Here is a 25,179-nt window from a genome sequence, read left to right as displayed (position 1 = left end):
GCCTAGCCTAGACTATACCAATAAATCTAGTTTGGCATGGGGCCACATATGTACACAGATCACATAAAAAGGCATATCTGTTTCTAAACTCTCCGATTTAGTCCTCTAAAAGTAGAAGAAAATGGAGTTACAACTCCATGATAACACTGAGCATAAACTGGATGATTCCAGGAGACTGGAAGATTTGGTCCTTCTCTACATGGGAATGGGGCTGGCAGCTCTTTAGTTGTGGTATATACTTTTTTATAATTTCACCTTTCTGCTGCTATCCATTGGGGGCAAGTTGGCGGTGATTACATGGCACTATTCTAAATATGGCTCACTCATCTGGGTGGAGATGTTTGACCAAATTAGATCTATAAAAATTTACTACAAGATTCTTAATTAAGGAATTTAATGAGTCCCTGGACCTGGTTATCTCTGTAACAGGCAAGGCTTTGAGTGTGAGATCTACTCCATCTCATGCCATGAGTATATTCACCATCAGTGAAGGTATGCATTTCAGTTAAGGATCTGGGTGTGATGTTTCTGCTTAATTTTTTAAGGTAATTGATATATAGGTGAAAACATTTGCTTGTGTGCAAATAAACATGTACTTCTATTTAAACTGGACTGGAAAGATAGCCCAGTCATTGAGGTATAAAGACCTGAGTTCAGATCTCCTGAATCTAGGGGGAAAACTGGGCACAGTGGTGTGGGAGGAAAAGGTGGGGAGAAGGATGGTTCCCTGAAGCTCCTTTCCAATTACTTTAGGTTCAGTGAGGGGCGCTGTCTCATCAGTAGGTGAAGATGGAGTGTGAACCAAAAAACACCCCAACATCTCTGCTTCTTGTCTCTGTGCATTTGTACAAATGTGCAACTGTCTTAGGTGTATACCTATGCTAACAAGTACATAGAACATGTATACAATACAATGCATGCTCCCATATACACTCTTATTCTATTCATAAAACCATGGAAAGGATGCCTAAGCTCTAGTTTGATAGCAGTACATTGGTGACGACTATTATCTTACTGGAAATTGACAAGTAATCAATACTCAATATTTTCCATGTCAACAACTGTTAAAACAACTCAACACAAAAATATTCAATCCTCTAAAAAACCAGGTTGCTTTGAAAATTGTAGGTATAACAATGGATAAATTCCATTTTTATTTTGAGTTAAATATGAATTTCAGGAGGAAGAGGATACAATTTAAAGTTTGTTTTGAGAGAATTTTCTTTGTAAGTTAATATTTGCCAGAAAATGTCAATTCATTTCAGAATCCCACACTTCTAAAATGTCCCGAGAAGTGTAAGAAGAGGAGAGTTAGGAGTTGTCATGCCTATCAACATTTTAAGAGGGTTAGGGGAAGTATTTTACCCTCCAAATGCTTCATATAAACATGTTTACTATAATTCTACGTATAACCAGCCCTCTGTATCCATGATTTTAAACAGGTGAGTATAAAAATGTTTGTTAATAATGCACCAGGAGGTTAGGAAGATGAACTATGTGGATAGGTATATGAAACCTGGATCTCTAGAACCCAAAATAGGCAAAAAGGTGTGCCTATAATGCCAGCACTTGGCAGAGAAACGATGGAACCTTCCAGACAAGCTGTCTAGCTAGACTAACTGGGATTGGCAAACTCTGGGGTCAAGCAAAAGATCCTAAATATTGAAAAAAATTGAGGAAGACACCAGACATCAACTAGAGGCCTACACATATATACCTACCCAAACATACACTCTCACATATAAGCAGACATGATACAAATAGGCTCTATACATTCATACACTTTCAAAAAGAATGGATTAATACTAGTTACATTTTTGTGGCTGTTTTGCCCTAAACAACACAGAGTAACAGCTATTTCCTCAGAAGCAACTTGGTGTTAGACAGTCCATGACATCTAGAGAGAACTGAAAGTGCTTCAGAGGATCTGAACCTTATACCTAAGTACCACATCCCATGTGATGTAATTGGACATTTGCAGATGTTGGTCTATGCTGAGGCTGTGTATTAGTCAGAGCTCTTAGAGAAACAGAACGAAGATAAATCACTTTATGTAGAAATGGGATGTATGAGAGAGTGGTTTACAGACTGAGGCCAAGGTAGTTCCACAATGGATGCCTACGAGTTGAACAATTCATTAGCTGTTCAATCGCTGGAGCTGGCTGTTTCAGCTGGTCATCAGTAGACTATGGGATCCCAGCAAAGTGGGTTCTAGAAGGAGTGAAGAAGTAGACTTGCTGTAAACATGGGAACAGGCAATCAAAGAACAAAAGCTTCTCTCACTTGTCCTTTAATTCAGCTGCCATGAGAAGGTGTTGCCCAGATTCAAGGCAGATCTCTGGACCTAACATGGTCCTGTTAACTACCAATCTTTTTCAAGTGTGTCCAACAACTTAGGTGTTTAATCAGTTCCTTATGTTGTCAGGTTGACAACCAAGAGTAGCTATCCCAGAAGAATAAGATACTTTTGGATGTCAAGTGTTGACTGTGCATATTTGAACAGAAATAACTGATAGCATTTGATGCAGGCTATGAACAATGACATTAATGTATTTAACACTTTCCACTTTAATCTTATAAAACACAAAAAACCCTCAAAGTTGAAGCAAATCACAAGAAGTATTGGGTATATCATTGGGCGGTTCCCCCAAACTTCTGAATGCAAAGAAGTGCATGTAGTGGAATTCAGTGTGAGTGAGACTCCTTGAAGATACTCAGATCGTCAAAAACCCCTGGAGGAAACTCCACTATCTTGTGTTTTAAAACATAGGTCTTACCATTTATCTTGAAGAAACACAGACACAAAGAAATTTTGGGAATTTCATAAACTTCCCCTTTTCACAGTGCATCTGTTTGGAAGAGCTGGCTGTATCGTAGGGTGGGCTTTACATCTCTCATATATATTGTAGCGTGTCTTTACAACTCTCCACATTGTCCCTTTGATGCCACGGCTTCTTTTGCTCATGTTGCCAAGTACTTGTGATCTTCTGCTCCCTAATTTTATGGATGACACTGGCTGGCATCTAAGTGCCAAAGGCTTAATAGTTGCCATTTATAAAGAAGCTGCCTCCACCCACTATTGATGGAGTCTTTTCTGCTCTTGTTGCTGAAAGGACACGGGCAAGAAGAATGAGTGTACTGCTTGATGCAGACACCCATGGATTGGAGAAATAAATCTCACTTTGGCTAAATATGCCAATGACGACACTGCATTCTTCAAATGCTGTCAGTCTTATCGAGTATGGTTCCAAGGCTTGAGATAGAGTCCTTGCTCACAAAAGGATGTTTTTAACCCTGAGACCACAGGTCCATCCTATATCAGCAAAAAACCTTCTGGACCATGAAAGTAGTGTTTCTTTGCGAGCATTCCCACTTAATATAATGAAGCAAATATGCCCCGATGATTTCTGAAGGCTATTACTAATCCCTTAAAATCAGATCTCTAAAATATGGAATATCAAATTACAGACATGGCATAGTGGCTCCCCCTATAATCCTAGGGAAACTGAGGCACGAGGACTGGCACAATGTAAGTCCATCTGAGTTCCAGACCAGCCTGGGCTACGGAATTATATAATGCCTCAAAAAGGTAAAGAATATTAATACATGGAAGAGAGGAATACCTTTTCAACCTGATGGCTAGTGGAAAAGATGGTAGAAACCATTAACTTCAGTCTTCAACTTTCTGATGTCACTCTAGGGAGTTATAATGCTAATTACCCCATTCACCTAACCCTTTAGATGTGTTAATAGGTGAACAGATATACAATAAAATTTGAGCTATCTGTTGGTTTTCTATACAAATAAACTTGGAAATTAAAACAACACGCAAATGTTTATGATCAACAAATGAAACACTCATGCACAGACACAATAAATTATGTACAGAATCTAGACACGGTCACTTACCCTCTGATGAAAGAGCTTAGAGAAAGAAGAAATGAAAGCAGAGACTTTATGTGTGGAGATGGGAAGACACACTGCAGTTGACACATCACCTCATCCCAAGGGAATCTCTAACTCACCTGAGTCATGTCCAGAATCCATATCATTTTCCTTCTTTTGTCTACGTAACAGACAAACTGGCTCAAAGTTAAAGGGAAACACAAAGGATTTGGAACAGTCAATAGGACACCAAAGAAGAACCAAGTTGAGAAACTGACACTGCAAATACAGAGGCAAATGCTAGCAATGAACCATTGAACTAAGAATGGGATCCCCATTGGAGGAATTAGAGAAAGGATTGAAAGAGCTGACGGGGCTTGCAAGCCCATAAGAACAACAAAGCCAACCAACCAGAGCTCCCAGGGACTAAACCACTACCCAAAGACTATTCATGGACTGACCCAGGGCTCCAGCTGCATATGTAGCAGAGGATGGCCTTGTTGGGCACCAACGGGAGAAGCCCTTGGTTCTGCCAAGGTTGGACTCCCTAGTGTAGGGGAATGTCGGGGGGGGGCAGGAAGAGGGTGAATGGGGAGGGGAACACTCTTATAGAAGAAGGGGAAGGGAAGAGAATGGGGTCTTATGTCCAGGAAACAGGAAAAGGGAATAACATTTGAAATATAAATAAAAAACTATCCAATACCAAAAGAGGTGTAAATAAATAAAATAACCGATTAAAAAATAAAAAGAAAAAACTGACACTGAATTCAATTCCATCAGAAATGTGCAGTAGTTAAAGGCCTCAAGGTTCCAGAAAAGGAAGACCAAGAAATTAGGCGGGACACAATAGAATGGCCAGAAGTAGATCTATACTGACTTACTCCCTGACCCTAAGAAACAAATGCAATGAAAAGGGGGACACTCACTTCAACAAGCTCCACTCTCCAGTGGAAACTAACCAGAAACTTACAATAAGACACAAAATGAGCTGTGAGTTTCTATAGAAACCTCACACTTTCACAAAAATAGACACAAATATAAATGTGAAACTATAAGATTCCCTAACATCAGAGAAAACCTAATGATACTGAATTTGGCCCTGCTTTTTCTTTTTCTTTCCTTCCTTTCTTTTCTGTCTTTCTTTCTTAATCTCTTTCTTTCTTTCTTTCTTTCTCTCTTTCTTTCTTTCATTAATATACCACTTTCAGCACAATCTATCCCAATAAAGTTGGATTTGATTAAACTTTAAACTTCATCCAGAGAATAAAGCTGCAAACTGCAGATTGGGAAGAAAATCATTTTTCAAAACATCTTAAAATGGACTGTTAGGTAAAATATACAAAGAACACATAAAACACAGAGGATAAGTGGCCTAGTTTCCCATGGTTGAAATAGCTCAATACCATCTTACAAAGACATAGATACATGTTCTCCTGAAGATGACAAATGAGAAGAAGGGCAGAAGAAATAACGTCCAATGTTTGTGTCATCAGAGAATTGCATCTTCAAAGAGTGTTAGGCTGTTCATGCATACCTATTAGAATGGATAAAATCTGTAAGGTCAACAACAACAAATATTGAGTGGGACTTGAAGCTACAGCATCTCCCATTCATTGCTGCTGAGGTGCAAATTGATACAACTATTTTACAAGACAGACTGATAATCTCTTTAAAATTAAGCGCGAAACAATATGGTACATAGTCCCATGTCCTGTGACATTTTATCACATGAGTCACTTCTGTCCATGTAAAACCCAGCAGGGGGATGTTTAGATAAACTGTGGATATAACAGACAAAACATGGCAGCAGCCAAGATTCCATTCAACAGAAGAATGCTTAAGTACATTGTGGGATACCCAGATAATAGGATACGTATTCAGTGGGAAAGAGAAGGATCTTTTGAACTAGGAAAAGATAAGGAAAAGATAAAGAGAAATATGAAAAGAGAGAGCTCAATGATAGGGGCTAATCACAAAAACTATACATTATATTATTAAAAATATGCAACATGTGAAAAAGTTTCAAAACCATGAATACAGCTACAAAAATGACTACTGATGGTTATGGCTGTAGAGAAGGTGAGGAAAGGATGGATGAATATAAGAAAGCAATTAGGGCAGCAGAATCACTGTGTATGGTATGGTAGTAACGGACACTAACCAGCATCTGTGAGAGTGTATGGACAATAAAATGCGGAGTGAACCCTAATGTAAACATTACTCTAAAGCATTTTAAAACTTATCAATATTGGTTCATCAGGTAGCACACTAATAAAAGACACAGGGAGGGCTGTGTGGGAATTCTTTGTAACTTCAAACAATTGTTCTGTAAACCCCCAAAGGACCCGGAACGACTTAGTAATTAAATATTATAGTTCTAGTGGTTGTTTTTATAGGTTCTTCATCAAGGCATAGAGAACGTTTTAGATCTGCTCAGAAGGAGTCTTGTGGACTTGGAATCAGTGACTATTCATGAGAGAGCAACTTTGGAACTTAGAACTAAGAGAAGGGTGCGACTGAGCACAGCTTTGATGGAGTCCACTCTTTTTCATCTGAGATAGTGTAACATAAACAACATTGCTGCTTATGCTCTCTAAGTAAACATAAGCTGTGGCTCTGAGGTTTGGTAGTGACTGTCATTTCTAGCATTTATATACTTGGCATGCTTTCTGATATATACTCACTTCAATTCACAATACTTAATCCCCAAGGGCAGGCAGTTCATGTATGGGAGCAATGAGACCTCACTCTTGTATGTTGCTTTATCTGAAAGAATAAATGTGTGTATTTCCCCCTCGACAAAGAGAATTGCAATCCCAATACCAGTGTTTGGGACAAATCCATTTGTCTTAATCTCGGCAGGCCGTGGTATAAATACAGTTTGCATTGTTCTCCGAAAATTCTTTCTGTTAAAAAAAATATGTAATCAGCTGCCTTCCTCTCTAGTATAAGGTACGTGTGACTGGGGAGACCTTTCCAAAATAAGGTTGCGAGAGTCTTAGACAACAGATAAGGCTATTCTGCCAAGCTGAAATCTAGGGAAGGAGGCAATGATAGATATCTCACTAGAGCCCCGTGTTTCTAGATAAACATTTCTGGCTGTGGATGATCTTACATATCTGCTTTCCTGTGTTTCTTCTACTCACTGTTATTGTTGTATCAAACCCTAAAATTGGAATTCGTGACAGAGGAGCCTCTTGTTTTCTGTGTGGGGTTATCAAGGCCATAATAAGCAGTTTTTCCTCTTTCCAGGCCCTTAATTGTATTAGTAATCTCAGGATTTACTTTGAATTGTGAGAAATGGGCAAAAAGAAAAAAAAAAGATCCAAGAAGCACAAATCGGGTTGTGAAATGGAACTCTTATGTCATAAGCGCAGTGTTTCTCATCGGAAAAATCTCATCCTTAACTATGGGAAAAAATGAAGATTGCTTTGGAAAGCCACAAGGAATGAGATCCTTCTTCCTTCGTCTCCTCACAGTTTCTGCAGAGTAAAAGGAGCAAAGAACTCCCATGTCAGGATGAATCAGCCAACTGGAATTCACACATAGAGAAAGATGAGGGGCCAGGAGCTACAGAACGCCAGATGCAAACAGGAGAATTACAGCGGTTCCTAAAGGGCATCCCGAAGTCAGCCCCATCCCACCCACTCTTTCCAGATCCTGGTTTATGTCCTGTCTCCTCTACTATAAGCAAAGCAAGAGATAGAACGATAAGGAGACAGAGCTGGGCAGTAGGGTGGGAAAGTAAAAATCTTGGGAGGCTGAAGCCTAGAATGAGAAAATAAATATATATAGAGAGATACATACATCTATAACTATATAGCTAGCTGGATACATAGAGAGACAAGTAGATAAAGAACTTACTACGCAAGCACAGTGAGTTCCGAGAAGATTCCTCACGTCTTGTTAAAAAGAGTTCAAATGTATTTCTATCAACACTGTTTCCGAGGGACTTTGGAAGTCATATGGTGGAGCCTACCCCCTGCTTCCTGGATGGCTGTGCTCTCAAGGCTGGAGGGTAAATCTAAAACTTACATCTGGAAAGAGTCAGAAAACCCACAGGAGGGCTGTACCAAGGAACCCATTCAGCTGGCAGGTGTCCCCATATCTGCATCGAGTGCCACTTACCTCCAAGTGTTTTATGTGAACAGAACATGTATGTAAATTCCAACATCCATTACAAGTTGTTGATTGCTTGACAGGCTTTTCTGCTTTTCATTTTTCTTATTACAATGCGGAAAGTGTGTAAGATAAAACATCTAGGGAACAAAGTGAATAATCGTACGCATAGGAAAATGTGAATGCTACCGCACGACTTCAGTGGTTGGGGGTTTTCTGGGCATAGGATTTTACTTCCTGAAATGTGAATCGATGTGTGACTTGACTTTACAAAGTTAAATTGACTAGCGCGATGTTTAGACCTTATGGTGGGAATAATGAGTGACAAATGTGACTAAATCTCTTAAAAGTATGAAAGTGAGAGGGGGGAAGTTGTTTTTGATAAAAATTGTTTATATAATGACAGAAATTTAATGAAAAGATCAGAAGAATCCATGACACCTTTGGACTTTATATGAATAGACTGTTTGGGTCCTTAGCGGCGTTTTGATACGTGTACAGTTTTCCTTTTATTTCATTTGACTTTTGTCCTAAGAAAGCCTCCGTTCAGAGTCTGTTTGGCAAGAGGTAAATGGGGGATGGGTTGACAATTTGAACCAGCAATTGGATGGAGTTAAGTTTGGCTCAGCTGTCCCATGCTGTGAGGACTTAGCTCAGGGAAATAGGGAATACTCTGTAAGTCAGGCCAACCTTGTCAGTTAGGGAGACTATGGGTATCACACTGAAGCTGTCTAAGACTCTCAAAGAAATGACTTGGCTGCTTATTCATTTGCTGACGTGGAGGTATCGCAGAGCAGGCTGAATGCTATCCAAAGCATCTCTTTTGTTGGGTTTAGACAGTGCCTGGTGCATCTCAGGATGACTTCAGACTTGCTGTGTAGCCGAGGCTGGTCTTGAACTCCTGATCCTCCCTAATGTTGGGGATTATAAGCACCAGGACCACTCCCACTGTACCTTTTCTTTCATGCTCTCAGGTGTGTTAAATGTAGCTATCTGTAGCCACTGGAGCTGTGAAATGTGTCCAGTGAGGCAGGGGAAGGAGCTTTGATTCTCAGTTTAGCTCTAACCATTTAAGCCAGAGGCGTGTGGAAAATCAATGCCATTCTAACACAGGCACAGAGTCTACTCTGCGTCTCCAGTTCACAGGCACAGAGATTTGGAGTGAGGCAAGTTGAAATATAAAGACGTATTTTCCTCCTGCGGTGATCAGGATTATTTCTGAGGTTGCCCTCTAAACCACTTGAGTGCATCATGTGGCAAGAGCCAAAGAACAGACAGGACAGTTTCAGATATAGGCTGAAGTGGCTACATTGATTATTTTCCTTATTACTGTGACTAAATCCTGACCAGAAGCAGTGTTTACAAAGGAGGTTTGTTTCAACTTGGAGTGTATGAAGGGAAAGTGTCTGTCCTAGAAGGGAAGGAGCCTGTCCTGGTAGGGAGAGTCAAGCTGCAGGAGCCTGACTCTGAATTCTCTACTCATTGGATGCCAGGATGGAGGAATAGGCAGGGGTTTGGATGGGGTTATAAAATTTGTAAAACTTCTCTCAACAAGGAAATAAAAAGCAGGCAAGATACAACGTAACCTAACCCTGGTGATGGGTTTGCTTGCCCAATTTTGATTCCATCTACTGTCATTTCCAGATGCCAGACCCAGGTATTAACCCTCTTGTATCTCTGTTGCCCTGTCTACTAAATCAAAATAGCATTGAGGACTTTTGTTTGTTTGTTTTGTTTTGTTTTTGTTTTTCTATTTCATGGGAATGATTTAGAAGAAGGGAAGCAGTCTAGCTAGAGGGCACAGAAAAGCAGTTCCTTCAAAGTAAATCTGGGATCCCTTTTGACTTTTGTTATTTAAAAGTCATCTTCACATTCTTCCCCCACACTTTCCTCTTACTCATCAACTGCCTGTCTTAGTCTCCCGTTTTAAAACTGTGAGCAAACTTTGGCGACTGGGCTCTTCATCTTGAGAAAACACGTGTCTGTGGCATAGCAGGTCTAGAAGCCATTAACTGAGAAAGTTCATGAGCAAGAGATTTTCCAGGACTTGGCTGAACCTCATACTCTAGCATGGGATTCTTAAGCCCAAATCTCATTTTCTAAGCCTTGTTTCACTTCTACAGAAGAATAATGACATAGATGCTGGGATTTTTTAATTTAAAAAATATAGCTTTATTTGTAAACATTAGACTTTGCTGCAGTTACATGTTTTTAATGGGGATATTTCTTTGTCATCAAAAATCATTTGCACAGCACTATCAACCATACGTTTTGCAGAAGAACCATTTCCCCAGGGGCATGAGAATTCAACAGCGATTTCTCCTTAAGCTCTGGTGGGGTCCACAGGTCTCAGCTGCTCAGTCCAGACCAGCCGCCCTGCCTCAAACAGTGTCTCTAGCTGGCCTCAGTTTCCTTGTGACTTAAAGGTTGGTCCTTGATCTGCCCCTTAGATTATTCTACCTGGATGAAGAACTTTGGTGCACCTCTGTGTATGTGGGTGCATTCATGTTGTAGAAAAATGTTCTATGCTCATGGGGTGGGTGGATTCAGAGGACAACTTTGGGTGATGGTCCCCACTTTTCCCTCTTTTTGTACAGGGTATCTTTATTTTTGTTGTTTTCCCTATGAGTCAAGTCAGGTGGCCCACAGTTTCCCATGATTCTCCTGTCTCACCATAAGAGACCTGGGACTATAGATGCTCACCATACGTCATCTGTCTTTTATGTGGGTTCTAGGGATTTGAACGCAGGTCCTTTTGCTTGTAAGGCAAATATGTTCATCCACTGAGACATCTTTCCAGATGGTCAAGATGCAAGCATACAAACCACCAGCACAAATAGATTTCAGCCATGGCTTTTGTCAAATATCCTGGCTTTCAAGTAAGTCAGTGGAAATACCACCAAGTCCAAATTCCACATGTGGAGAAGGATGCTTTGCTTCCAAGAGTGAAGTGGATCCTAAGTCTATGACATATGTACAGTAGATAAAGAGTTAAGAACTTCGGTCTGTCCCTAGTTCCTAATCCTAAAAATATTCTGCTAAAAGAGCACCTAAGAAATATTAGATAACATTCATTCTGACACAAGAGACTAAGGCAATGCATTTTTTATAGCATGATGCTAGGCATTGTTGAAGAAATATGGAATTTAGAAGTAAAAAAAAAATAGCCCTTGATGAAATGGAGCAGTCGCCTAGAACCTCAAAGCCCCATCCAATCCTGAAATGTGAGACTGTATGGTGGTCTCATAAATCTAATGAGAGTCCAACATTACATCCCTTTCATATTTAACACCGTTCTCCAGAGTATACTAGGGATGCTTAGGTACTGAAATAGTAAACCAAATTTATAACAACCAGATCTATTTTGCATCCTTCATGTTTTCTGAGTTACGGAGAGGGAAACATTTGAACAAGCTAGATGTTCACTGATAAGTATTGCACAGCAGAAAGATGGGGTTTGGACTTCAAAAGGGCTGTCAGAAATATTTATTGATGTGAGATCTGGGCATTCATTCTCCATCTCGCAGGTCAAAGTGTTGGACTTGTGTCTGGTTTCTCACCTTTAAAATTAAGAAGAAATATCCCAAATGTTCTGGTATTAAAATTGAAGTCATAACTAAATACAAGAGCACTCACAAGTAGAATCATTTCCCATGAAATGTGAGCAAAATATAAAATTATTGTTACTAATGCATCGAAATGTCAGGAATAGTTTGCATGCAAGTCGTTGTGTGGGATCATGCACGGTACAGGCAGCAAAATGTTCTTGCCTATAGTTAGTTCACCAAAAGGCTGGTTGCTTTTGGCAGCTTTCCCTTACATCTACAATTAAAAAATTAAAGCAGATGTTTCCTTACAAAAGCTACATGTTTTACTTTAGATTGTTCAATCAGCATCAAGGATCAGGAAAGTCCCTTTTATATATTTATGTTCTCCTAAGTACAAATTGGCAAACATATATTTACAAAACTCAAAAAAATATTTGTTTCTTCTTAAAAACTGTTAACTGGACATTGTGCTTGCTCCCTCAGAGGGCATAAATATGGATAATATCTGTCCTTGTTTGCCAGAAATGGAAAGATTCACAGTGAAGCAGTGAGGACAGTCCCCGAGGAAATGAGACATTAAGGGGAAGAGCCGCTGCCCACATTTGCAGGACCAGTCACAGTTGTGCCCTCTAAACTTTGTGCTGGGGCAAATGAAGAGCACTGGTGTGATGTTTTGAATGAGAATATCCCTCATAGTTTCAGATGTCTGAACATTTCGTCCCCAGTAGATCCCACTGTTTGGGGACTTTTAGAAGATGTGGCCATGCTGGAAAAAGTATATTCTTGGGGACAGACTCTGAAGTTTCAAAACCTCCTGCTCTTCTCATTGTGCTCCCTCTCCTGGCTGCTTGCTAGGACAGATGCGAGCTCTCATTTCTACTCTGGCCGCCATGCTTTGCTGCCATGCCTCTCTGGCACGACAGACTCTTAATTCCTTCGGAACATTAATTCAAATAAACCTTTCCTTCTATAAGTTGTTAAAGTCATTGTGTTTTGTCTAAACAATTAATAAAAGCAACTATCGGCTGGCTTGATTGCTTTAGAGACAAGATTGTCTGAAGATACCATGCAGGATGTGGCTATTGCTTTTAGGTAAGCGATTAAGAAAAGAAAATAATGACGACAACAATACTTTGCAAAAATTCTCAAGATGATCAAAGGGCATTTGTCTTCTAAAATACAACAGGGTTCATGCTAAAAAGGATGCAATATGAAGTAGAAAGGAAGAAAAATGGGAGTATCAACCTGGTCAGGTGAACACTGGGTTTGTGTTAAGTAATGTTTATTGAAGTGAAATGGTGAACGTTTTCTCATCTTTGAGTGGGAGACATAAAAGTCAGCCAGAGCAAGCAGTTATAAGCTCAAAAACAATTTGGAGGCATGTAAAGGCTAGAGCTGGTGATGGTTACACCTGCTTCAGTTTATTCCATGAGATCCTTCTCTACTGTGGCTGCGCATGGAAGGCATTTCATAAATATCTGGGAAACAATGGGGCAAATACAGCAGACTCAATTTGCAAGAACAGAACAACAGCATCTCCACTCTACCGTACACCAGACTGTCAAATACAAATAGGATCTTGGTGAATATCGTTTCTTTGTAGGTTTAATGGGTTCTAAAAATCTATTTCATGAGGTATAGAGGAAGGCTTAGTTAGCATCATTGCTAGCTGAGGGTTAGTAAGGACAGTAAAAACAGAGGTTCGTTTTACATGTCAGCTTGACTGGACTAGCAGATACCTCTACAGGAGATGAAACACTCTTGCCTATGTCTGTAGCTTTTCCGAACAGAGTAGCTCTTGATTCAGAAGAGGGAAGAATGACTGCCACCACTAAGGACACTCTCTACCTCTCTGAGAACTGGCAATAGCAGGAAGACAGAGGCAAGGCAGGCTTGTTACCTCCTCCATGGCCAAAGCGCTCACCTTAACTCTTCCCTTGGACATTGGAGTGCTCAGGAAGACCAGACTCTAGGATACCGCTGACTTGCAGATTCTCAGATTGTCATCCTCAGATGGACATTGTACCGCAACCTCCTGTACCTGGCCAGCATCGGAACCCAGCCCGAATTCCATCCCTCTTTCCACTGGTTCTCCTGTTTGCCAATGCCTCATCATGAGCTTTGCTGCTGCCAGAATCATCAAACCTAACGCTCATACTAATACATTCCTTATCTACATCTCTCTACTTGTAATATATTTTCTATTTTCATCTATCTTCAATCATCTATAATTTATCATTTATCTACCAGTCTGTCTATCTACGTACACCATTTATCTCTGAAGGCTAATGGAAGAGACGGCATGGTTGTCCTTGATGGTGACTATGGCACAGACAGGTGTTTGCACAGCAGCGTCCCTTGCATTTCTGTCCTGGAATCAGCCTTAACAATTTGACAGGCTTTCTGGAAATGAATTGACAAAATAGAATTGGGTCATGAGGGAGTTGTACTTTTCACTACTTTTTTGTTGAATAATTCAAAGTATCATTTTATTCTCTATTTTGTAAAAAAAAATACACATTATGGTCCAAGAGCCTATACCAATCATCTAACCAACAGATGGAGAAATTCAGCGGTATGCCAAACTGCGACTGTACTAGATACTAATGGATTGCCCATGGTTTCCAGCCTTGGGGATGATAAGGCTAGACACAAAGGTGACCTGAATCTCCCCCAGGTCTTACAAAACTCGTTTCAGGTGTCACCTGGCTATTTTAACTTTAATTCTCTTGAATAAAATATATCCAGGCCTCTACAAACCCATGTTCTAATTTATTTTATGTAATGGTTTGGAAAGGAGAAAAGACATATGGCTTAAATCATATTTTATAGTTCTCGGACTAGCATGTGAAAATATACACGCCACCATACACTAGTACCTGCACACTAAAGTTCAATTACAAAGAAAGCCACTAATCCAATTGTTTTGTTTGTAGGCTGGATTGAAGCGCCTTGTTACTGTGATGTAGACATTTTCTCAACTCATACTTTAGTATTTGATGATCCCATTAAGAAGTGATGAATTGCTTTTCAGAAATTAAACATACGAAATTATTGGTTCCTCTTTTTCTGAGAGAAATTAGGTAGCATCTTGTTATACCAAAATAATTTGTCACCTTAGGTAAATGCTGATATGAAAGAGTGTATTGCATATTCTGTTTGTGGACTCTCTTCTCTGCCGAGTTTCTATAAGAGGTCTATTTTTCTTAGCAGACATAATTTTAAATTACATTTTATTTATGTATTTAGTGTGAGTCCACAGTGGTATCTCTCCCCTTCTCTTTTCCTACCACCTTTTCTCTCCACCCCTCTCTCCCCATAGGTGTACAATTTGGCATATATGTGCACACAAGCAGAGGTCAGAGGATAACTTGCTGGAGTTCGTTCTCTCTTTCTGCCATGTAGGACCCAGGGTGTCAAAACCAGGTAATCGTGACAAGCTTTTAGCAGCTGAACCATCTCACTGACCCCAATAGCTATATATAAGCCACTTGTGCTATGGGAAATGTGACTGCGCATACACAAAAATTACTTTTGTATTTACTTCAAAACTTATTTGATATAGAATGAAGTACTTAAAATGAACTAATTTGTAAGTAACATAGCTTGAGAGATTTTCCTAGAATCCAAAATTAGCCTTTATACTCACGGTGTGAGGTGAAAGCTGAGGGTCAGTGACTAGACACACACACACACACACACACACACACACACACACACACACACACAAGCAAATGAACAACCAAAAACCAAAAACACAAAACAGAACAAATCAAAACAAAAAAATCTGGGAGCCGAGTGTTATACTGCCTAACACCAGCGTATAAATCGAAACCATGGTAGCTATGCAGGCTGGCAAACATACCCAGAAATAACGTGACATTATGAGTCTATAGCCAGTTGATTTTTGGAAAAGATTCTAAGAACATAATGGGGGGGGGGTGCTACTGGGAAAATTAGAAATTGACAGGTAGAAAAGTGAAACTATACCTTTCTCATAAATTTTGTAAGACCTAAAAGTATGAGATTACATCATAATTTCATATAGAGAAGTCTTGGGATAATGGAGTGCACATTTTTTAAAATGGCACACATAGTGTGTCTGAGAAGTACACTTGTGCATGTGAGTGCAGTGTCCACAGAGGCCAGAAGAGGGCACTGGGTTCCTTGGAGTTAGAGTTACAGGGAGTTAGTTGCTCAGCATGGATGGGTACTAGGGATTAAACTCTTGCCCCTCTACCCCTTTGACTTTTTTCTTTTATTGGATATTTTTAATTTACATTTCAAATGTTATCCTCTTTCCTGTTTTCCCCTCCAGAAAGCCACTATCCGCCCCCCTGCTTCTATAAGGGTGTTCCCCCACCCACCCACCCCTTCCTGCCTCTCTACCCTGACATTTCCCTATACTGGGGCATCAAGCCTTGACAGGACCAAGGGCCTCTCCTCCCATTGATACCCATCAAGGACATCTCTGCTACATATACCGCTAGAGCTGTAAGTCCGTCCTTAAGTACTCTTGGGATGGTGCTTTAGTCCCTGAGAGCTCTGGGGTGTCTGGTAGATTGATATTGTTGTACTTCCTATGGAGTCCTATCAGCTCCTTCAATCCTTTCTCTAACTCCTTCAAGAAGACTCTGTTCTTAGTTTAATGATTGGATGCAAGTTTTCCCCTCTGTATTTGTCAGACTCTGGCAGAGCTCCTCTGGAGACAGCTATATCTGGCTCTGTCAGCATACATTTCTTGGCCTCTGCAATATTTTATGGGTTTGGTGGTTGTATATGGGATGGATCCCCATATGTGTCTCTCTCTGGATTGCCATTCCTTCAGCCTCTGCTCCACACTTTGTCTCCACATTTCCTCGTGTGAATATTTTTGTTCCCCCTTCCAGAATGACTGAAGCATCTACACTTTGGTCTTCCTTCTTGAGCTGGATGTGGTCTGTGGATTGTGTCTTGGGTATTACGAGCTTTTGTGCTAATATCCACTTATCAGTGAGTGCATACCTGGTATGTTCTTTTGTTATTTGGTTACCTCACTCAGGATGATATTTTCTAGTTCCATCCATTTGCCTATGAATTTCATGTAGTCATTGTTTTTAATAGCTGAGTAGTACTCCATTGTGCAAATGTACCACATTTTCTGTATCCATTCCTCTGTTAAAGGACATCTGGGTTCTTTCCAGCTTCTGGCTCTGGTCCCATTAAAGAGTAATACGACTCTTAATTGCTCAGCAGTCTCTACTGCTCCCCAATTTTTTTGAAAAGATCCTCAAAATAGACTAATGGGATTTTTATCAAGTTAAAAAGCTACTACACTGTAAGGGAAACAATCGTGAGAAAGCAACCCCCCCCCCAGATAATGCAGAGAACAATTGAAACCATGGCTCTGATAAGGGTTTAACATTCCAAATGTGAGAGACCCCAAAATTCAAAGAGAAGAAAAAAAACCAATGATTTAAGTCTGAAATTCCGGAAACTCAATGGCAAAAAATTAAACAAAAATATCCGTAGTTTAAAAATGATCGATAAACCTAAATGCACATGTCTCTTGAGGAGACATACAAATGTCAATACATGACACACATGTGTACACACAGGCACACATGCATGCACACACACACAAGTGCATGCACACGTAGTTATTTAGGAAATGCAAACATGAGCTGCAATGTGCTATCTGCAATAATACTCCAGAAAGAATAATCAGTATGAAGAAGACAAAAGGCAAGTGTTGTAGAAGAAAAGAACTTTGGGAGTGGTGGTACAAGTGCATTCACTGAGATCAGTACCTCGAAGAGACCTGTGGACTCCTGTGTTCTTTGTGGCTTGGCTCACAGTTCCGGAGAAATAGAATCAACCTCGGTGTGCATCAGTGGATGGAAGAGAAGAAACCTGCTACACATACACAACGGAATGCTAAGCCAGCCTTTAAAAGAATGCACTCCTGGCCTTTGTGACAGTTTGGGTGGAACTCAACAGCATTATCTCACGTGAGATATACCGGGCACAGAAAGATAAACTCTCCATGATTTTCCCTCGTTAAAGTCATATGAAGAAGCTGTTCTTATGCAAAATTGGTGGTTTAAAGGTGATGACCAGTGCCTGGGGTTAGGAAGAAGCTAGATACAGAAAGTGTAAGCAATGGCTAGTAAGTTAGAATTAGATAAGAATGAAATCTTATCTAATTTCCATATATATATGGAAATATGACTTAGCACCCCAATATTATATATGATTTATGTTTTCATGCACCCACTTCAAACAGAAATCATACAATCAAATGGTGAGAACTGAGTGGTCACTAAGATCTTAGAGGAGACTGAGCTCTGTTTTCTTTACTTGAGGCTCAAGGCTCTTGTGTCAATTTAATGTACTTCAGACAATAATGTACCAGAAGTGTGTATGAAAGCCAGAAAAGAATGATAATCTTATTCACATTATTACGGGGAATTCGTATCACTGACTCAGCTAGCACCTTATGATGGGCTTTACAATAAGTATGTCATGCAATTTTTACACTGAAGATTTGCAAAACCTCATGAGAGGAAGCTTGCCATCTATATTTTGCAGTAAAACACTATAGCATCAGTGAGCATAAGCTATTCACCCTTGGGCATCACTTATCCTGTATTCAAATGCTGAATGAGCCAAGCACTTCCATCAGTCCATCTACGTAAGATTGCAGAACAACAGAAAGGACATTCATACAGGGAAACGAAGGTGGCCCCTCTTACTTCCTTTCAACACATCGGATATCACACAACCTGGCTAAGTATAAAATATCAAACCAACACTTTGTGACATCAGCCCCCACACGCTACGTCAGTTCTGGGTAGGGGTGAAGGATGGGTGTCAATAATACCCCACGAAGAAGAATATTATGCATGAGGAAAACAAGCAGCTAGTTCAGTGAACGCGCAATGAGATGGGCATCTCAGCTGAACTGGATGCCAACGCTTGCACATCATTCATTCTCCCATTCTCCTACTGTAGCTGACTATCGATGTGGCCCTTTGAGAGGAGTGTCTTTCTAAACCTAGCTGGCTCAGCATTGGACTTGTAGATTTTCTTTGACTCCAGGACTCTCAGATTACCACAGCACAGATGAGAGAAAGTGGCCACAGGAAGAAATATGAACTTTCTCATACCTGGAGGGTTGAAGACTGCTTGGGCTTCACACCCCAACTTCACACCTTGGAATTTCCCCGATTTTGTTCTGACTTCTAATATATCCCTCTGAAACCTGATTTGCTGGCCTCCAATGCAGCTTTCTTGGGAACAAGACATTAGCAGAACCACCAGCATCCGTAAAAACTCACCATTCTTATGTGTCAACCTTTATTTTCCTAGTGGAGCTAGGAAGGATAACCTGATGCTTCCGTTCAACTCCCTTGGGGATCAGTGAAGGTTGTGAGAACAACTGTACAAGCGTGTGGCTAGCAGGTGATGGTGTGTGATGCCAAGGGTCCCGTTGATTGTCTGCATATGTATAAACACACTGGCTTCAGGCAGATGAACTTCTGTCAGTGGATGATATTGTGCTGCTGTGTCACCAAATTGGTAACGAAGATATGCAAATGACCTCATCAAAACTGGGGCATGGTTACATCTCCCTTTCATGTGTTTTTCAAATGAGTGGGCCTGAGGGGATTGCAAAGAAAGTATTCAATTTACTTAAAGAACGGAACTGATTGTAGACATCACACACTCCAAAATTAAACCAGATGATTATTGTCAGTCTCAGGACTGGAGGGTCAAAATTTACAGTGCAGAAGGAAAGCTCTCAGTGAGAACACTGTTCATATTTCCCAATGCTAATTAGAAGAGCATATCAGCACTAATGTCTACCCTCAGATATTACCCAGGTATGCAAATACCACTGTTTAGATCGTAAAGGCAGACATTCTATAGTAAACCATCAGCTCACAAATAATATGGGTTACATTATTTAATTTTGAAGCTTGACTACATAGCTGACCTGGCCTAAACATAAATGTGATTTTTTTTTCAGAAAGAAGGGAAAGAAGCAAGCTGCCTGTATGCTCAAGAGTTTAGACACACAATAGCACTCCTCCCTGTGTGCTGATATTGTCTAACACAGTAGTGGCTAGACAATCTCCTTCATCGGGGCTTTACTTTCTGTGATTGGTCTAAAAGAATAAGTAGCAAATGGGATATCAAAACTATAATTATCATGTAGGCACATCTAACCACGATGATGAGTAGAGATACATTGTTCAACAACAATGTGCTTTATCTTAGGATATAAAAATTCAAGTGGCGGTGGGTTAGAACGCTGAGGCTCTTACTGAAATATCTTAATTGGATCATAAACAAAGGATTCACAGGACTCAGGAACCCACCAGTCTAACCTAAGCATTCTATATTTTATTATATCTGTTTCTGAGCAATTTTCTTCCTTAGAAAAAGGTGCCCCCCATCTTTTCTCAAAATTCAGTGGCCCTGGAAAACATGGGAACCCTTTGGATTCATTGTTTCTATTTTTGCCTGTGATACTTTGATGTCTCCTAACATTTAGTAATGATATCTTCAAATGCAGCTTAAATGCTGCTAGCTAGCGTTTGTTTCCTTTTGAAAATATTGTGAAGATGAGTCAATCATATTTTAGAAATTCAAGAACTCTTAAGCCAAAGGGTGTAAACATGAGCTCCTTTACAGTCAAAGAAGGGTGGCAGGAAGGATAGAGGAGTGTGGCTTGATAGCTCAAAACAGGCCCATGCTTACTCCCTTAGCTTTCCTATACAAAGGCCAGGACCATCTGGACTTCCCATAGCTCCTAGGTTGTAGTAATTCAGTAAGGAGTAACAAGCGGGCCTGCATTCAATTCCTGCCTTGATTTCTCTAAATGATAGATGTAATTTGAAACTGTAAGTTGAACCCAACACTTTCCTCCACCAGTGGTACCTGCCACAGTGTGCTGGACCCTTTACTCCAACTGACATACATAGCAATCCCCCATTGACACCATCCACAGGGCCATCTGTTATCCCATAACTGAGACTAGGACCTCAGATAATGTAATCAAACCATTTCTATACTGCTCCTCAATTGAATATTTTAGCTGACTCAAAATTATGCTGGTCCTTATACAGGAATTCATGCAATGAAAGTTGATGGAATGAAAGTTTTAGATATTCAAGAACTTTCAGACTCTTTTTAAATTTTACTTTTAAGTGTGTGTGTGTGTGTGTGTGTGTGCGTGTGTGTGTGTGTGTGTGTGTGTGTGTGTGTGTGTGTCACATGTGTTCAGTTACTCCAGAGGGTAAAGACAGTGTTGGATACCCTAGAGCTGGAGTTACAGGTGTTTCTGATCTCCCTGATATGGTTTTGGGGAACTGAATTATTAAGGAGGATCTTTAGATTCTTTTGATCATAGAGCCCTCAGCATCTTCTTCCTCCAGCTTCTTCCAATTCTCTCATCTTCAGTATTTTTTTTAATATTTTTGTTATAGTGTATCCATATCAAACAAGTATTTTGACAATGAAATCATGTTACTATTAGAAACACTTTACTATTATTAATTCAAAGACTGTGAAGTCATACCTTTTGACAAAGCTATTATATCGTTGGTATCTTTCATAAGCAATATCAACAATACAGAGAGAAGATGTGTTTGCAAAATAATTTCTGGGCCATTAAAATGACTCACTCAGAAAAGACAACTGCCCAGGCTACTGACCTGTGTTCAATCCCAGGGACCAGCATGGTGGAAGGACAGAACCTACTCTAGCTAACTGCCATCTGAGTTCCACCTGTGTGCCTTGACACCTGCGTGCCCACACATATACACTCATAAAATAAACAAATATCTGAGAACTTCAATAAAATCTGTAATACAATAACAGCTCTGACAGCACACAGTTCTTGAATAAGGAGAAAATATTGTATAGACTCTGATATGTAAACACCGCAATGTGCATATAAACATTTTCATCTCAACAGCTGATGGTCAAAGCTCCTTGTTGAAAAAAAACAGTACTTGTGATGTGGAAATAACACATCCTTTGGAGTGTTTTCTCTGTGCGCTGTACACATTTGGATATATGTGTAGTGTGTGGGGCTCAGTTGGACATCTGATATCTTCTTTATCATGCCACTTCATTTTGGGACATGCAGGGTGTCTTACTGAAACTGGGTCATGCTGGTTGGCTGGCCAGTCTGGTCTGTTAGCTTTGGAGGTCTGTCTGTCTCAACCATCCCCACTCTATGGTTATAGAGGCAGAGACCACTCCTGGATTTTTGGGATGACTACTGAGGACTTGAGGCTCTCCCATGTTAACATCATGTCCATCACCTGAATGCCTTAAGTACCTTCCCAGTTGGCTGTCCCTTTCTAAGTTCTAAACTTACTTAATGACAATGTTCTTTTTTTCTATTTTTTTTGACAAAGTACTCAAACTATTCAATGCCACTTTAAAAATGAGCATTGTGGGATGCGACAAACACATACATGTATTTAGCTTATCCTGTGATGGTATGAAGGGCCTAACAGGATCTGATTTACCAACTCTCACAGTTGTATGTTGCTCCAGAAATAACTTTGAGTCTGAATAGAAAATGCAGTTTAAAATTTTCTTTCTTTTCTTCTTTTCTTTTTTCTTTTAAATTTTCTTTTGGTACATGGGGTGATGGCTCAGTGGTCAGGAGCACTGGCTGCTCCTCCAGAGGAACTGGGCTCAATTCTCAGCAGCCAAATGACAGCTGGCATAGATCCTTAAGTTCAGTCCCAGGGGATTTGGGTTTCGTGTGTATTGCATACATGTGGTGCACAGGCATGTGTCCAGACAAAGAGCCACATGCATCAAAATAATAAACAAATACGCACATATGTATATACAAACATACATACATACATAAAATGCTTTTCTAAAATGAAAAGAATTTGGGGGAGGGGTGGTCAGTGAGATGACTTAACAGGTAAAAGTGTTTGTTTCCATGTTTGATGACTGGAGTTTGCTCTTGGAAACTCATGTTCTGACTCCAGAAAGTTGTCTGGATGTCATACATATGAGCTAGTATGTTCAGATACATGCACAAACCAATACCTGAAAACACATTTGCTTTCCGACATCTGAAAGCCTATGTGTTGACTCTCACGTGGCAGACAGAAGAAGGCGCACTTAAGCTTGAGACCTTATTAGACACATGCTCCATTCAAAAGTCTGACATTTCTCTTGCTGAACGCCAGGACTCCTTGGCTAACCTAGGGTAACTAGTCTGCCTCTGAATATCAGAGACCCGTGCTCAGAGATTCCAAGAGCCATTGCTAAGTGCATGGTATAGAGCAGGAAATGAAACCCAGCTTTTGTGGTTGTGCGCTAAAGGGGGATCGCAGGGCATGCAGCCTGATGAAGCTCACACTTCATGGATCTAGCGTTTTTCTCTTCTGCAGTTACTACCTCGAAGAGGAGACTCTGTCCTTGGGTTGTCACGATGGCATTTCCATTGCTCGCTGACTATTTCATGCCATCCTGCACACTCAGCCTAACACTGGCAGCAGAATGTCAGATAGCAATGGATTCCGATCTCTGCTCATAACTAGGAGAGATTTGTCTGGCCGAGGACAGGAGCAGCTGGGAGGCATTTTTGCTCAAGGAGAAAGATGACATGTTTCTGAACTGTCCCTCTTGGGAGGAAAAAAAATGAAGAAATACCAACTCACTAATTAAAACGAAAGCTGATGGGTGATAATTCCAGTTAACTGTAAACATGATATAAAACTCCAGTTTCTCTTTTCAAAAGCCTAGCAGAAGCTTGACTACCACGAGCTTTCTGATATATAAGCACCACATAATACTGTCATCATAAAAGTTTTGCATGAGGTTAACTACACAACTGGCTAATTACACTGCCTGACACAACCCATGAAAATCACGGGCAGGTTGAATTTTGGAGGGGATTCAGAGGTTTTATTGAACACTTGTTGCCTGTGAAAAGTGACTTGCTTACTCACAACCAGCCCGCCAGACCCTCTCTGAGTAAGCATGTACACAGTCACGGTTATGTATGCATGCGTGAGTATTTATACAGATATGAAAGCATTAGAAACCTCCTATGATTTCTAGTCTTTATTCATAGAGTCCCTTATCCTTCAATCCATACTCTGCTTGGGTATCTCTATGGATCCAATGGAAAAAATATCAAAGCTTACTTCATTTGTGTGTTGTTAAATATATTTATCCACAAAACTTCAGCCTCTGTAAATCTGTCTGTGATCTTGTAGACCAGTTCTTTTGGTTTGTAGACCTGGTCAGCAGTTCCGGACCTTCAGTGTGATGTGATTGGACAAAGTGGCTTCAGGAGGCAGCAACACAAGGCCCCTTCAGCTTTGCTGTGTGATCTCGTTTCTGACTGGAGAACCAAAGGATGGTTGGCTCACTTCTCAGGATGTATATGTTTGCAAAGGGGCTGTATAAAATTCTTTTCCCCTTTTAATTGTTATCACATCCTTTACATACATCTATTTAGCTGTTTATTTAATGAGCATACTACTTATAAGAAATGAGTAATAGCGTATTGTGACTTCTGTTTTTTTTTTTTAACTTGAGTATTTCTTATTTACATTTCGAGTGTTATTCCCTTTCCCAGTTTACGGGCCAACATCCCCCTAACCCCTCCCCCTCCCCTTCTTTATGGATGTTCCCCTCCCCATCCTCCCCGCATTGCCGCCATCCCCCCAACAATCACGTTCACTGGGGGTTCAGTGACTTCTGTTTTAACGACTTGTGGGATGGAGGCTAAGACCTGTTTAGAGAATATGTACATTGAGTCTTTTACACTCTTGAAATCAGCACCAGTATTTCTGTTACATAATATCAAGAAATTGTATTTTTAAAAATATTTCAGTAAAATTATTTTAAAGGAGAATTTATTTTTCCTTCACCACTGTGGAAGGCAGAAGGTAGATGACTACCATGATGCTGGGAGACAGCCAGCCCATGGAGGCTTGAGGAAGCTGGTTTACAACCTTGAATTCTGCATGATGGGCAGTATGTCTGCATCCACAAATTAGCCGTGCTCCACATGCCCGGCAAGAAGTTAAACACCAGTCCTTTAATGAGTAAAGTGCTAGACTATGGAAGGAGAGACTGAAGCAAAAATCGTAAATGCAGATGAAGGTTGGATATTCACAGAAACACTGGTTCTTACCTCTTTCTCTGAAGTGGGTACTTTTCATAGTGCAAGCACCAGACGAGCCATGGATAAAGAGAGGGCTCATAAGAATGCCTGTTCCTTCCATCTCAGGCTTTGCTTCATAGAGGAAGTTCTTGAGTCCATCAAACCACTATACTAATAGACTGAGAACAAAGTGACCTAATTGTTTAGGGATCTGCAGTGGAGGAAACAGACTCCTAACTTTGCGCTGGGTGCTGTGGTGCCTCCTAACCCTGCCATTTTAAGGTCATGGAATTTGCAGAATAACATGACCACAGCTGCACTGTCCAAACTTGTGACCCTTAAGTCACGGCCCCATGTACTCTGCGATTACATAATAATAATGTTTATTCTGTGCTTATAAAAATAGACATAAGAACAAGAAAAGTCACAAGAGCCATTTTAGTGGTGGATGCAGAACTGATTACTTAGTCCACAAACTGAATGTTG

The 25,179-nt window shown here is 40.3% G+C and overlaps 1 long non-coding RNA gene across 9 annotated transcripts in view; it reads right to left on the bottom strand.

Annotated features, from left to right (window-relative positions):
• The window catches only part of LOC120099851 (uncharacterized), a 178,459-nt gene extending 153,538 nt beyond the window's left edge, over positions 1 to 24,921 (bottom strand). For 4 of the 9 annotated variants that reach the window (XR_015647106.1, XR_015647104.1, XR_015647105.1 and 1 more), the window contains exon 1: positions 24,724 to 24,911. This is a non-coding gene — a long non-coding RNA (uncharacterized LOC120099851). Of the gene's footprint in view, positions 1 to 24,723 lie in introns of all 9 variants that reach the window. The other 5 variants (XR_015647112.1, XR_015647111.1, XR_015647100.1 and 2 more) reach the window with 5 other exon arrangements.
• Positions 24,922 to 25,179: the final 258 nt, after the last annotated feature.

Source organism: Rattus norvegicus, chromosome 1 (assembly GCF_021556685.1).
Source record: "Rattus norvegicus strain SHRSP/BbbUtx chromosome 1, alternate assembly SHRSP_T2T, whole genome shotgun sequence".
Lineage (NCBI taxonomy): Eukaryota > Metazoa > Chordata > Mammalia > Rodentia > Muridae > Rattus > Rattus norvegicus.
This window is presented reverse-complemented; position numbering and strand designations above follow the sequence as displayed.